This window comes from Bubalus kerabau, chromosome 4 (assembly GCF_029407905.1).
Source record: "Bubalus kerabau isolate K-KA32 ecotype Philippines breed swamp buffalo chromosome 4, PCC_UOA_SB_1v2, whole genome shotgun sequence".
In the NCBI taxonomy this organism is placed as follows: Eukaryota; Metazoa; Chordata; class Mammalia; order Artiodactyla; family Bovidae; genus Bubalus; species Bubalus kerabau.
The window spans coordinates 100,828,480-100,842,257 of record NC_073627.1 but is presented as its reverse complement, the minus strand read 5'-3'; positions in this window follow the sequence as shown (position 1 = coordinate 100,842,257).

Here is a 13,778-nt window from a genome sequence, read left to right as displayed (position 1 = left end):
TCAAAAATGTCTCTGGACATTGCGGAATATCCCTAGGGGAGAAAGGGCAAAATCATCTCCCAGGGATTGGGAATCACTGCCTTTCATCAGTTACTAAGCTGTGTGTTGTGTGTTAGTTGCTCAGTTGTGTCCAACTCTTTAGAGCCCCATGGACTGTAGCCTGCCAAGCTCTTCTGTCCGTGGAATTCTCCAGATAATACTAGAGTGGGTAGTCATTTCCTTCTCCAGGGGGTTTGCCCAACCCAGGGATCAAAACCAGGTGCCCTGTACTGCAGGCAGATTCTTTACCAGCTGAGCCACCATGGTTTCACTAAATTGCATGTGACTGAACATTATAAAAAACTGTATATACTATTTATATGAATTTTGGTTTTTCCTGTGGTCATGTATGGATGTGAGAGTTGGACTGTGAAGAAGGCTGAGTGCTGAAGAATTGATGCTTTTGAACTGTGGTGTTGGAGAAGACTCTTGAGAGTCCCTTGGACTGCAAGGAGGTCCAACCAGTCCATTCTGAAGGAGATCAGCCCTGGGATTTCTTTGGAAGGAATGATGCTAAAGCTGAAACTCCAGTACTTTGGCCACCTCATGCGAAGAGTTGACTCATTGGAAAAGACTCTGATGTTGGGAGGGATTGGGGGCAAGAGGAGAAGGGGACGATAGAGGATGAGATGGCTGGGTGGCATCACTGACTCGATGGATGTGAGTTTCAGTAAACTACGGGAGCTGGTGATGGACAGGGAGGCCTGGTGTGCTGCGATTCATGGGGTCGCAAAGAATTGGACACGACTGAGCGACTGATCTGATCTGATAAGAATATATGCATTTTATTTATTTATTTAACATTATAATAATTTCAAATCATGCCCTCTAGAAACACCTTTGATCTATAGATATTGATCATTTAAGGAATCATTTGCTCTGTTGGAGATTAAATGCACCTTTATCTTAGCTTCTGACCTTTCCCCCCATCTTATATTTACATCATTTTAAGAAACTAATTTTAACTCAATTTCTTGTTTTATTATATGTGCATCTAAATATTATTTTAAAGTATTTATAGATAAAATATACATAAAAATGAATGATAAAAACAAACAAATAAATAAACTGGCCTTTTCCATGACAACTTGGGATGCTTCTGCGCATGTTAATATTTTATGTTTAGCTGCTAAATCCTAATTGGTATCAGCTTTTCAGTTAGAGACTATCTGGATGATAAATAAGTCAAACTGTAGCCAATTCATCTGTCTCTATGACAACCCTAAAATCATGTATTAATGCCTCTTACCACACTTAGCTCAACTGTCCCATGTTTATCTCTGCATATAGACAATGATACTTAAAGCTAGCTTGTTATGCATTTTATTGAAGAATTTGTTTCCTTGAGATTTAAGAAAAATGGTCCTCCCTTTTCACACTTTTTCCTTATAGACAGTTAACTTTTAGAAACAAGAGTCTCATTTTCTTGAGGTCTTTAGGTAGCACAGTGGTATAGTGGGATGACTTTATGTTTGCTATCATAAATTCTGGTCATAATCTCTGGTACTTGTGAAATTTCAGATCTGTAAGAAATAGTCCCTTAATGCAGGTGTATTGACCACTGGTTAGATATAAGAAAAGAATAAAAACAAGCCCAATACAGCAACCTTTTCCATAAAGTCAATTCTACCAAACTGAAGGGATTACCCTTTAGAAAATAGAAGAAAACTACAGACCAATATAACTGATGAATATAGATGCAAAAATTCTCAACAAAACATAAGCAACACATTAAACTAATCACACACAATGACTGAATGAGAGTTAACCCTGGAGTGCAAAGATCTTGACATATACAAATCAATAAATATTATATATCACATTAATAGAATGATAGATAAAATAATATGATCATCTCAATAGATGCAGAAAAAAATTTGACAAAATAGAACATTCTTTCATATAAAGGCACTCAATATTGAGTATGGAAGGAACATGTCTCAACACAGTAAAAGCCACAGACAGTAAACCCACAGTTAACATCATATTCAATGGTAAAAAGTTAAAAGCTTTTCCTCTGAGATCAAAAACGAGACAAAGGTGTTCAATCTTATCACTCCTTTTCAAAATCCTAGCCAGAGTAATTAGGCAAGAAAAAGAAAACATTCAAATTAGAAATGAAGAAGTATTGAATAAAACAGTAAAGCAGTCTCACTTTCCTGATGATTGTATATGTGTGTGTGTATATATACATACATATATATATATATATAAAATCTACCAAAAACTGTTACAACTAGTCAACAAATATAGTACAGGATACAAAATTAACATTCAAAAATCATTTACTTTTCTGTATAGTAATAACAAACAACATGAAAAAAGAAATAGAATAATTCCACTTACAAAGCATCAAACTTAATAAAACAATTTGTGCTGTTGTGATAAGTCATTTCAGTCATGTCCAACCCTTTGTGACCCTACAGACCACAGCCTGCAAGGCTCCTCTGTCCATGGGCTTCTCCAGGCAAGAATACTGGAGTGGGTTACCATGACCTTCTCCAGGGGATCTTCATGACCCAGGGATCGAACCTGGGTCTCTTAGTTTCCTGCATTGGAAGGCAAGTTCTTTACCACTAATGCCACCTGGGAAGTCCCAATAAATACATTTAATCAAGGAGATAAAAGATCTGTATATTGAAAATCACATGTCTTTGATGAAAGAAACTGAGGAAGACATAAACAAATAAAATATTCTGTGTTCATAAATCAGAGTAATTAATATTGTTAAAATCTCCATACTACCTAAAGCTGTTTATAGCTGTTTATTGTCTCTTTTCAAAATTGTGTTGGGAAAATTGGGAATCATACAACAGAAAAATGAAATTGAATCACTTCTTTCATTACTACCACTCACAAAAATGAACTCAAAATGGATTAAATACTTAAATGTAACATCTGAAATCATAAAATAAATAATGAAAATGTAGGAAGAAAGTTCCTTTACATTGATCTGGGCAGTGACTTTCAGGGGGCTTCCCTGGTAGCTCAGCTGGTAAAGAATGCACCTGAAATGCAGGAGACCCTGGTTAGATTCCTGGTTGGGAAGAGTCCCTGGAGAAGGGACAGGCTACCCACTCCAATATTCTTGGGCTCACCTGATGGCCCAGTCAGTAAAGAATCCTCTTGCAATGCGGGAGACTTGGGTTTGATCCTTGGGTTGGGCCAATCCCCTGGAGGAGGACATGGAAACCCACTCCAGTATTCTTGTCTGGAGAATCCCCATGGACAGAGGAGACTGGTAGGCTACACTCCATGGGGTTGCAAAGAGTCAGAAACAACTGAGTGACTAAGCACATACCAAATACACAGGCAACAAAAGCAAATGTTAACAAGTGAACTAGAGTAAATTAATTAAAAGCTTCTATACAGCAAAAGAAACACTCAACAAAATGAAAAAACAACCTACAAATGGGAGAAAATATTTGCCATTCATCTATTTGTTCTGTTTAGTTCAGTCGCTCAGTCATGTCCGACTCTTTGCGACCCCATGGACCACAGCACGCCAAGCCTCCTTGTCCATCACCGACTCCCGGAGTTCAACCAAACTCACGTCCATTGAGTTGGTGATGCCATCCAACTAGCTCATTCTCTGTCATCTACTTCTCCTCCTGTCCTCAATCTTTCCCAGCATCAGGGTCTTTTCCAATGAGTCAGTTCTTCGCATCAGGTGGCCAAAGTATTGGAGTTTCAGTTTCAACATCAGTCCTTCCAATGAACACCCAGGACTGATCTCTTTTAGTATGGACTGGTTGGATCTCCTGCAGTTCAAGGGACTTCAAGAGTCTTAACCAACACCACAGTTCAAAAGCATCAATTCTTTGGTGCTCAGCTTTCTTTATAGTCCAACTCTCATATCTATTTGTTAGGAGGTTAATATTGAAATATCTAAGGGACTTATACAACTCAAGAACAAAAACCAAAACAGTCCAATCAAAGAATGGGCAAAAATACTGAGTAGACATTTTTTTTTCCTAAAGACTACATAAAAATAGCCAACAAGTACATGTAACTTTACTCAACATTACTTATCATCACGATAATGAAAATCAGAACCACACTGAGATATCACCTCACATCTGTTAGAATGTCTATCATCAAGACAAGAGCTAGCAAATATTGGCGAGAATATATAGAAAAGGGAACTCTTGTCCACTGTTGGTGGAGTGACATTGGTATAGCCAGTATGGAAAAGAGTATGAACACTTGTAAAGAATAAAAGGCAAGCAAACTAAAAACATCAAATAAAACTAAAAATAGAAAAGTCACAGTATCTGACAACCCCACTTCTGGATACACAATTAAAGGAAATAAACATAGGATCTAAAAGAGTGTATGCACTCTTATATTCATTATAGTTCTATTCATGATAGCTGACATATGGAAATAGTCTAAGTGCTCATCAAGGAATGGATGAATAAAGATGTCATATGCACACATAGACTAGAATATTATTCAGCCATAAAGAAGGAAATCCTGCCATTTGGGACAGCATGAATAAAACTCAAGACCATTATGCTTAATGGAATAAGTCAGAGAGAGAAATATAAATACTGTATGACAGTACTTCTATGGAACCTAAAAAAGCCAAATTTGTAAAATGACAAACAAACAGTAAAGTTAGTGAGTGGAAATGGGAAGATGCTGATCAAAGGGTACTAACTTTAGTTATAAGATGAATAAGTTCTGAGCATCTAATATAAAACATGATGATCATTGTTAATAATACTGGATCATTTACTTTAAAGTTGCTGAGAGTAGATCTTAGATGTTCTCACTCCAAAATAGAAACGGTAATTATGTGATATGCTGGCTATGTCAACTAATGCTATGGTGGTAATCATTTCACAATATATATCTATTGATAAACACACTGTACACCTTCAGAGTACACAATGTTATATGCCAATTATATCCCATAAAACAGGAAAATAATATACTACATAAATAAATAGGGGAACTACCCTTGCTTATTTATATATTTAGGGGTTTTAAAATATTCTTTTGTCAACGTAAATTGTAAGGTATAGTAGAGGATATGTAAGGTATGGTAGAGGATATTTTGATATACATATGCACACACATATATAATCTTGTCATATAGACATTTTACATACATATATATAAATACATTTTTGATATTTGCACATGGTACCCAAGCTGTTTTCCCAAACACAACCAATAAAAAATATAGAACGCTATGCCCAGAAAGTTCAAGTCTGGAAAGATTTTATTTAATTTTTTCTTAGAGTTACAATCAACTTAAGGTTGACTTAAATTCCTAAAGTACTTATAAGCATCTGTCTTCACTAGAGCTGAAGTTTTAATAGTGCCCTAAAGAGAATATTCATTCCCTCCTAAAATAGAGAAGAAGAGAGCAGAGTACTCTGTCTTCCCACATCTCATTGCCACCACATATTTACTTAAAATATCTCTAAGGGAAGTACCATTCCCTTTCATGATGCTAAGCTGAGACTTGTGTCCAACCTATTACACACAATCTGAGACTTTCATGGGGCTTTAACCTTAACATTCATGTGGTCTTTAGCAAATCATTTGACCCAGCTGGACCTCTATGTTTTCCTACATTTGTTCCTCCAGTTTCTTTACTGAAAGCATATAATTGAACATTCAGTCAATTATTGTCGATGGTGACCCAAAATGAGTGAAATGGATATAAATTCCTGTTCCCATGGGACTTCTAGTAAAACAGAACAGTAAAAACAGTGGGAGAAATAAGACATACATCATTTGGTGACAAATGCTATGGAGTGCTGGGATGGGGCAGAAATTCACTTTCTAATACCCTCCTCATGGAAGGCCTCACTGAAAACATTTAAGCAAAGACTTAAAAAAAGCATGAGCACACTAGTAATCTGGGGCAGGGGTGTTCCAGGAAAAGGACAAGATAGGTCTAAAATCATTAAGGTAAGAATGTACCTGACTTGTTCAAGCAACAGCTAGGAGAACAGGGCTGCTGGGGCAGAGTAAAGAAAGGACTGATTGGTGAGTGGTTAGGTCAGGGACATGTCAGGGGCCAGGCCAGAAAGGGGTTGGCAGGCTGTTTTAATTTTTATTTCCCTAAGATGGATGCCATTGAGGGGTTTCTAGTGGAGAAATGACACAAGCTGACTTGTGTTTTGAAAAGATCACTTAGCTTCTCTGACAGGAACAGGCTTTGCTGGTGGCTCAGATAGTAAAGAATCTGCCTGCTGTGCAGAAGACCTAGGTTCAATCCCTGAGTTGGGAAGATCCCCCGGAGAAGGGAATGGCTATCATTCCAGTATTCTTGCCTGGAGAATTCCATGGACAGAGGAGCCTGGCGGGCTACAGTCCACGGAGTAACAGAGTTGGACATGACTGAGTGACTAATATGTTCACTTCATCGAGAGGAAAGGGAGAAGCAAGACCAGGTAGAAGCCTGTGTTTAAATCAATGTGGTGATAGGTTGTAAGGAGCAGTAAAATCTAGAAAATGAAAGGGTTGAACTACTCATTCATTTAGTGAAAAATCATTTAATAAACATTCATCAGATGCCAGACACTGTTCTAAGAGTTATATGTGCAGTGGGGAAGAACACAAAACAGATCATACTTACATTGATCTGATATCTAATGGAGTCCTTTAAGATGCAGGCCAGCTCTAACATTCTCAGTATAGTTCAGAAACATCCAGAACATTTACTCTTTTGAGTGAGGGGATAAAAAGAAACAAACACACAGTGGCACAGGTTGTGATTAAAAAACAGAATGACTGGTATAAGCTGCTGCTAATAATTGTCTCATCTTCCATCAGCATTTCAATGAAAAGCCAGTGAAAAAGGAGGCTGGTGTACCAAAAAAAATGTTGATCATCTGCACAGATGTCTGCTCTTTCTGAGTAATTCCTATCTCCACTTTCAGCTTCGCAAAGCGTGTCTCTTTATGGACCATGTTATTAATGAAATGGAAAAGAATGCGCAGGAAAGCCTGCTGTTGTCTGAAATTATCTTTACTTCTGTACTGCCACTGGCAATAACTGTCTCCTCTCCAGAATTCTGGAACAGTGAATTCTTTCTTCACCAGATTAAAAGCAAAAAACAATAAAAACAGAACCACAACCACCGGAGGAAAAATATCTTATCATTATGAAATTATAATTTTGCTGTTGTATTTTGAGTAGGGTTGATGTGAGCAACTCTTAGGCAATTCAGTTTGTTTTCAATAACCCAAGTTATTTTGAAGATTATCAACAGACTATTGATGATTAAGACCATTCCCCATAATGCTTATTATTCCAAACTCAATACGTCAGTTAGAAATGTGAAAAGCTACAATTTTCCAAGATACCAGTAGTGAATTCTAGTTGCCATATGGATGTCAATTCTATAACAGTACGTCATAATAGTCTCAGAAACTGAGAGGATATAAGGGATCTGACTTGATGGTCTATAGTCTTTGTGAAGGGAAAAGTCACTAAGGTATTTATGAGATCTGGAACCAGATTCCTTGCAATCATGTAGGATAAAAGAAGAGGGGTTCTACATTTTTTCATTTTAAATAGTTTGGAAACTTAAGGCTAAAATGCTTCTAGTGTAGCATTCTATATACACATATATAGAATACAAATTTTTATATAGATTTAAATGTATTTATATTGTATATGCATGTTTATACATAAATAGATGCATACATATTCAATCTATATACATTTTAAATCTATAGCTATATCTATAATTCGGAGAAGGCAATGGCACTCCACTCCAGTACTCTTGCCTGGAAAATCCCATGGAGGGAGGAACCTGGTGGGCTGCAGTCCATGGGGTCACTAAGAGTTGGACATGACTGAGCGACTTCGCTTTCACTTTTCACTTTCATGCATTGGAGTAGGAAATGGCAACCTACTCCAGTATTCCTGCCTGGAAAATCCCAGGGATGGGAGAGCCTGGTGGGCTGCTGTCTATGGGGTCGCACAGAGTCAGACACGACTGAAGCAGCTTAGCAGCAGCAGCAGCATATCTGTAATTTCATTTTACTTGTGTTAGATATAACTTCAGTCTTATGGTAACTGTTCTTAACCAAAAGTACACATCAGAATCACTTTTGAGATTTGGTATATATAATATATATACACACATATATTGTTTGTATATATAAGAATATATACATATAGCATGAGGCTTAAGCATTTCCAATAAAGAAGTGTCCACAAAATTTAGTTTCTGACAATATGGTAGACTTTGTTACTTGAATGATTCTACTAATAGAAACAATTTAAAAAGCTAACATATCTTAAAATACATCACTGAGCTGGCACGAAAGAAAGAATTTATGGATGGATTAAAAATCAAAGTGAAAGCTAAATCTTGGGAGGTTACTAAATGCCAGTAGAAGTTTGCATCCTCTTGATGTCTCCAAATCTTGATAGCCTTGAGTCTCTGTTTTATCAAAGTTCAGTACACAGGAGATGAAGCCCAAGTCTCACTCCTTATAGAGAATATATGAGAAAACACTAAACAAAACTTAAACCCTAAAGGATGGCAACTCAGCATAAGTTTAATGATAACTAAACACAGAAATTCAGAACAAGGAAATATGTCTGCACTGCCATTGGCAATGAATATAAAGATAAAAAATCCAAAGGTAAAACAAAAGAAACTTCCAGGAATTTGCATAATCACAAAGTGGACTGCAAGTAATTTCTCAGTTTGTGTTTCAGTTTTTATGCTACTTGTTTGAGCATAAAGCATTGTAAAAATAATTTAACATAGATACTAGTTTATTGGGGTCCGCTGGTAACCATGGTCAATTTCAAATTTTCACTGAAGAAATGCGATTTCAATAAGTCTTCAAATAATTTCCCCATAAATAAATTTCCTAGGAAAATAAGGCTGAAGCGAAAAATCACACAATAAGGAAGGAAGGCCCTATGAATGAGAACAAACAGAAATAAAAGAAGAATCAAAATCATGAAGACTTTTGATATCACAATTTAACTAAATTAAAAAGTAAATATTATGTTTCCCAAAAAGTGAAATAATGGGCAAGGAACTAGAGAGCACTGGATCAATGAAGTATACTTAAAATAACAAAATTGATATGTAAAATATGTAATAATTAATTTTAGAAATTGAATAGAATGGGTTAAATTTTAATGTAGATGCAACTAAATTAAGTTGTATGAGAATAAATTTAGCCCAGAGAGAAGACATAAAGAGTTTACAAAAGGACAAGGTATGTGCAGGATAACATAACAACTTACAACAATTTAAATTTCTGGAAGGAGATAGTGGAATAAATAGAAATAACATTTAAATATGCAATAAACTTTTCCATAATTATATTATTGAATTACAGAATGCTTCAGACAGAGAAAACACAAAAGGTCTCTAGCAGGAAAAACAATGTAACACTATGGCCACAGAACTGGAAAAGGTCAGTTTTCATTCCAATCCCAAAGAAAGGCAATGCCAAAGAATGCTCAAACTACCGCACAATTGCACTCATCTCACACGCTAGTAAAGTAATGCTCAAAATTCTCCAAGCCAGGCTTCAGCAATATGTGAACCATGAACTTGCTGATGTTCAAGCTGGTTTTAGAAAAGGCAGAGGAACCAGAGATCAAATTGCCAATATCCGCTGGATCATGGAAAAAGCAAGAGAGTTCCAGAAAAACATCTATTTCTGCTTTATTGACTGTGCCAAAGCCTTTGATTGTGTGGATCACAATAAACTGTGGAAAACTCTGAAAGAGATGGGAATACCAGACCACCTGACCTGCCTCTTGAGAAACCTATATGCAGGTCAGAAAGCAACAGTTAGAACTAGACATGGAACAGCAGACTGGTTCCAAATAGGAAAAGGAGTATGTCAAGACTGTATATTGTCACCCTGCTTATTTAACCTATATGCAGAGTACATCATGAGAAACACTGGACTGGAAGAAACACAAGCTGGAATCAAGATTGCTGGGAGAAATATCAATAACTTCAGATATGCAGATGACACCACCCTTATGGCAGAAAGTGAAGAGGAACTAAAAAGCCTCTTGATGAAAGTGAAAGTGGAGAGTGAAAAAGTTGGCTTAAAGCTCAACATTCAGAAAACGAAGCTCATGGCATCCGGTCCCACCACTTCATGGGAAATAGATGGGGAAACAGTGGAAACAGTGTCAGACTTTATTTTTTGGGGCTCCAAAATTACTGCAGATGGTGACTGCAGCCATGAAATTAAAAGATGCTTACTCCTTGGATGGAAAGTTATGACCAACCTAGATAGCATATTCAAAAGCAGAGACATTACTCTGCCAACAAAGGTTAATCTAGTCAAGGCTATGGTTTTTCCTGTGGTCATGTATAGATGTGGGAGTTGGACTGTGGAGAAGGCTGAGCGCAGAAGAATTGATGCCTTTGAACTATGGTGTTGGAGCAGAGTCTTGAGAGTCCCTTGGACTGCAAGGAGATCCAACCAGTCCATTCTGAAGGCGATCAGCCCTGGGATTTCTTTGGAAGGAATGATGCTAAAGCTGAAACTCCAGTACTTTGGCCACCTCATGTGAAGAGTTGACTCATTGGAAAAGTCTCTGATGCTGGGAGGGATTGGGTGCAGGAGAAGAAGGGGATGACAGAGGATGAGATGGCTGGATGGCATCACTGACTCGATGGACATGAGTCTGGGTGAACTCTGGGAGTTGGTGATGGACAGGGAAGCCTGGCGTGCTGCGATTCATGGGGTCGCAAAGAGTCGGACATGACTGAGCAACTGAACTGAACTGAACTGAATACCTAATACATTAGAATAATAAAGGAGTGAACCAAAAATAGAAAAAAGAAAAATTCTTTTTAAAAGTGGCCAAAGATACATCAGCTCAAAATATGACATTTAAACAGATCACTATTATTTTATCAGCAAAAAATGAAAACTGGATGACAGAATTGTATTTTCAATGTGATAATAGGTCATTTTCAATCTAAGATTCTATATGCATTAAAGAGTCTTTTAAAAAATCACAATGAAATCATGAGAGTTTACTACCAAGCATTTCTCACTGAAGTAAATTTAAATCAAAATAAATCTTTTCAAATTAGAAATCTAAACTGTAAGAATGAATGAACAAAAACATTTATGAATATGTGGGTATACTTAAGTAAACATGAAAATATGTATCAATAAAGATTATGGTAAATTTGTGGGTAAAATAAAACAAGATAGAAACATTCTGAGTATCATAGAAGTTGGTTTAATCTTTGAGGAGGGAAGGGAAAAAATATTAAACAGCATTCTTCTTCTTTATAAAGTTACTAGTTTTAAATCACATTTCTCCTTATAAATCCTTCCTCTGATTCTTTTATTTTTTTATCCTTGATTTGTTAAGGATTTAGAGTTTTTAAAACCTTTTTTGTTTGTTTTGGATAGATTTTGCACAGGACTAGGAGAGCCAAATCTAACTTACACTCATTTTGATGTCCTGTCATGCCAGCTGCCTCAGTTGAAACTGAGACTGTAAGGTCCATCTTCAGACATTATAAGGCCACAACAATGCTTTAATTCTGAACTTCCAATACATATGTTGTAGATAGCTTTATTACCTATCTTAGCATAAAACAAAGTCAATAATGAGCTATATGGCATAATTATAATCTGAAGTTTACATATCCCTAAAAATAAATGAAAAATAACTTACTTAGTATTTTTAGAAATTAAAATTTTGAAGACTGTCGAGCTTTTTCTTTTCCAGGAATATTTCATATTTATTGGCTCAAATGCTTGAGAAAAATTCCCAAACAGGCTCATCCTTTAAAATGTATGCATAAAATTCTGTTTTCAATATGCATGTCATAAGTTTTTGATGCAAAATTAAATTTGTGTGATAAATATCAGCTGAAGCATATTTGATCTTTGTTACTCTATGTACCTAATAGGAATTTAATATCCATAAAATGTAGGGTATTGATACATCTTAATTGCCTCAATGGAATAGAAATCAATACTGCTATTAAAACAAGGCTTTTTAAATTCTCCTTAGCACTGCCTATAAAATTAAACAATATTTTGTGTGGCATGCTTTTTGGTGTGAACAACTACTCAAACTTCTTTACAAGCCATTTATTTCATGTCATTACATGCGCAACATCATTTTATTGGGTTGGCTAAGAAGTTTGTTCAGATTATAACTCAAACGAAGTTCTTGGTCAACCCAAAAAAACCACTATACTAAACTGCATATTTAAAGATTACCACTTTTGTGTTAATAAGTAAACATCAAAACTAAAACAGGATACTTTAGATTTTCAAATCATTTATGAAATCCAAAGGGCAATATAAAGTCATAATTACATTTTACAAAAGTGATTGAAATCATATATATTCCATATGGTGCATTTATAAAAGTATAACATGCAAAGCAAGATGAAATGTGGTTTGGAAATATTAATTATAAAATAAAAATGTATTCTTTCAATTCTACTCCTTAATTCTCCTCCTTTTTTGGATGAAAGCAAATCTATGCCTGGGGAGCTCTTCATGCAGAGTAAATATTTCAAAGAAAGATTCTATAGATGGTAGACTTGTTAATACCAGAGGCAACTACTGCTAACTACCAATATGAAAAAAAAAAAAGAAAACTACATTTAATAACTAAATCAAGAGTAGGGGTGTGAGAGGTATATATTAATTTTTTTCTTCAAAAAGCCAAAATAAATATGGATCTATCTTAAGTGGCAAATCTAATGTAAACAAAAATGTGAGTTTTTTTTTTTAATCTGATACCTAAACTTAAAGGAGAAAGAAGTTTCAAAAATTTAAATATTTTTAAGTAAATCTTATAAGAAGCTATAAAAGTCTAAAAAGAGCTTTTATAAGAAAAGTTTGTCAGCACCGTGCTAGTCTTTAATTTGTCATTGCTCCATTTCCCAGTGTATTATTCCCCATCATATTCTCTGCTAAAAATGTGTCTTTCTCCTACTCGATTTCTGTATGTCTGTCTTAATTCTATGTCATCCTTGTTTTCTTAAAGTGTCATTCACTTTATATGTTTTATTACCCATGCTTTCTGAAAAAAATACATCATAAAAATTCTTACAGAAATAACACATATATACAACCATGCGTATTGTGCAAAAGTATGAAAGACAAAAGTATCCGTTTTTAAGATTATAACCAAAATTGCGCATCCTTAGATTGTTTAACATTTCTGGTTGTGAGCTGGCAAATGTTTGACAGCTTGATTGCCAGGAAAAATGACCTGATTTGTAGCATTTGCCCATTTCCATAAGGAAATATTGTCAATGTGACCATTTTCAAACTACCAGTGTGAGGTCACTGAACATAGGAGTGGAAAGAGACCCTAGCAACTCATGATATAGTTCAGTATGCGTTAGCTCCCGTATGACACAGTAGTGTTCTGTTATAATGTAGTTGTGGCTCTCACGATTCCCAGGGCACTCCAGTGATATGTAAAGACTGAGTTAATACGTCTTGAATAAAAATTCATAATTAAACTCTAGTACAATTACATTGAATTCCCCACTGCTAATCAGAAATTGAAGTGTTCCCATTAGTTCAGTAAGAATGCTCATGATAAGCTTTTTAGTACTACAAGACTTTTTAAATGGCCATTGACATTTTCTATACACCAAAACCAAATACATTACAGTGTTTACATAGTTCTACTATGTAGGTTACATAGAGTTTATCGCTAACTGTGTGTATCTGTGCAGCTATTTTGTAACATAAATGTGCTGGAAATTCAACATTCCACAA